The sequence below is a fragment of the Silene latifolia genome, chromosome 1 (genome assembly GCF_048544455.1).
Source record: "Silene latifolia isolate original U9 population chromosome 1, ASM4854445v1, whole genome shotgun sequence".
In the NCBI taxonomy this organism is placed as follows: Eukaryota; Viridiplantae; Streptophyta; class Magnoliopsida; order Caryophyllales; family Caryophyllaceae; genus Silene; species Silene latifolia.
Window position 1 is genome coordinate 153,560,198 of NC_133526.1, and position 2,224 is coordinate 153,562,421.

At 37.4% G+C, this 2,224-nt stretch overlaps 1 non-coding gene across 1 annotated transcript; it reads left to right on the forward strand.

The window, feature by feature from the left end:
• Positions 1-336: 336 nt before the first annotated feature.
• Positions 337-443, forward strand: LOC141618345 (small nucleolar RNA R71). Its single transcript, XR_012531369.1, has one exon. It is a non-coding gene; the product is annotated as a small nucleolar RNA R71 (small nucleolar RNA).
• The last annotated feature ends 1,781 nt before the right edge of the window (positions 444-2,224 follow it).

Here is a 2,224-nt window from a genome sequence, read left to right on the forward strand (position 1 = left end):
GATGAGGATGCCGTCATGGCATTGACATGATGCTTTGATGATTTTGAGCTTTCCTCAAGTCTAGCCATAGCTTGTTCAAACTTCAAGTTGATTGTGTCAATGTGAGCACTAAGTTGAGCACCCAATTGAGTAACGGTGTCCACTTCATACTTTCCTCCTCTAGTAGCCTTGCGAGGCCTACTATATTGTGAATTATGGACCGCCATTTCCTCAATCTTGTTCCATGTTTGATTGTCATCAACTTCGGTGAACATTCCATTTGATCCCATATTGAGAATGTTCCTTGAATCTTCATATAAACCATTCCAAAATTGTTGCACTAAAAACCATTCGCTAAGTCCATGGTGAGGACATGAGCGACAAATACCTTTGAACCGCTCCCAAGCTTCATACAAAGACTCTTCATCCCTTTGCTTAAAACCCGTAATTTGAGCTCTTAGCATATTTGTCTTTTCCGGTGGGTAGAATTTTTTGTAGAAAGCTAGAGCTAGCTTCTTCCAAGAATCTATTCCAAGGGTGGCCTTATCAAGGCCCTTCAACCATTGCTTTGCGGTGCCGATTAACGAAAAAGGAAATAAGACCCATCTTATTTGGTCTTGAGTCACGCCCGTTTGAGAGATAGCTTCACAATAATCACAAAATGTTTCCATATGAGAATGAGGGTCCTCACTAGGCATTCCCCCGAATTGGCTCCTCTCAACTAGTTGGATGAAGGCGGACTTGGCAATAAAGTTTCCGGTAAGATGTTGTGGGGTAGGAGTACCATTTGGTAAATCCTCCTCGGTGGGTATATAGTGTGACGAGAATTTAGGCATTGTAGGTGGATTTTGTGTGGTATTGTTTAATGGGTTTTCTTCTCCTTCTATTGCGAAAGGATTGACAAACTCACTAGTGGGTTGAACAACTTCACCTACACCTCCCAAATTCCTCCTAACAAGTCTCCTATTATTCGTCAAGGTTCTTTCGATTTCACGGTCAAAAGGTAACAAATCTCTTTGTAACCTTCTAGACATGCAAAATATCAAACAACTAGAAAACAATTAGAACAAACCTTGAGGAGTTTTAAATCCCCAAGGTGAAAAAGACACAACTAAAAACAATAAAAGAAATCTTAAATCAATTAAACACCGTCCCCGGCAACGGCGCCATTTTTGATCGGAGCCATTTGGTGTTCACAATTAAGCATATGTGGTCGTTGGTCAATGGTCGATACAAAACACAATTTATACTTCACAAACAACTCTACAATTAGTAAAGAGGCAAGTAAAGGTCGGATCCCAAGGGACGGGTATTGAAATGAAGATTCTATTGTAACTAGTGGTGTCTAGGGGTGTCACAAATTGGGTTGATGTAGAAGGTCACTAAACTAAAATAGCAATGAAAATAAACTAACAAGGTAAATAAAATAAGGGGTGTAAACAATTGATTAAAGGCACTAGGGTGTCATGGGTTCATAGGGGAATCATGGGATATGATCATACAAACATGTTCTCAAATTATAAGCAAGCAATTATTGTTGTGATGGATTGAGTTGGGTTATATCTTACAATCCTAGGAAAGTTTGGGTCCCGGAGCCGAATCTCTTGGATTGTACAACACCTACAAGTCGACTTAATCTTCCCTACTTAACACATGCATGGTCTAACAAGACTCGAGTTGGGTTATGTCTTACAAGTCAAGTTGAAAAGATAGAAGATGATAGTAAATGCAAGGATTCATAGGCTTAGCATTTCATCAAACATAACATGTGCATGTATTAAGATCAAAACAAGCAAGCAAATAAGATATGAAAGCATATTAATTTAAGCATGAATCATTCCCCATGTTGGTTTCCCCTAATCACCCATTAAACCCTAGCTAAGAGACTACTCACTCATTATCATATTGATCATGCTAGAAAGGTTGTCAATCATACTAACATAATGAAACATGATGAACAAATGAAAGTAATTAGCAATAATTAAAAAGGGATTAAGAGATTATACCTACTAATGATTCCAATAATAAAGCAAGAATAATAGAAGTACTTGAATCCTAGATTGAGAGGTTGTCAATCTCCCAATAATAACCCAAATAATCTTCAATTACCCAAAATAAAGTAAGAACAAGAGAGAGATTAAAGAACTAAAACTTGGATTAAAACTTGATTAATATTTGATTACAATATTGAAGAGAGATTTGATTGATATTAACTACTCTAATTATTGATAAGAAGAACATGCTC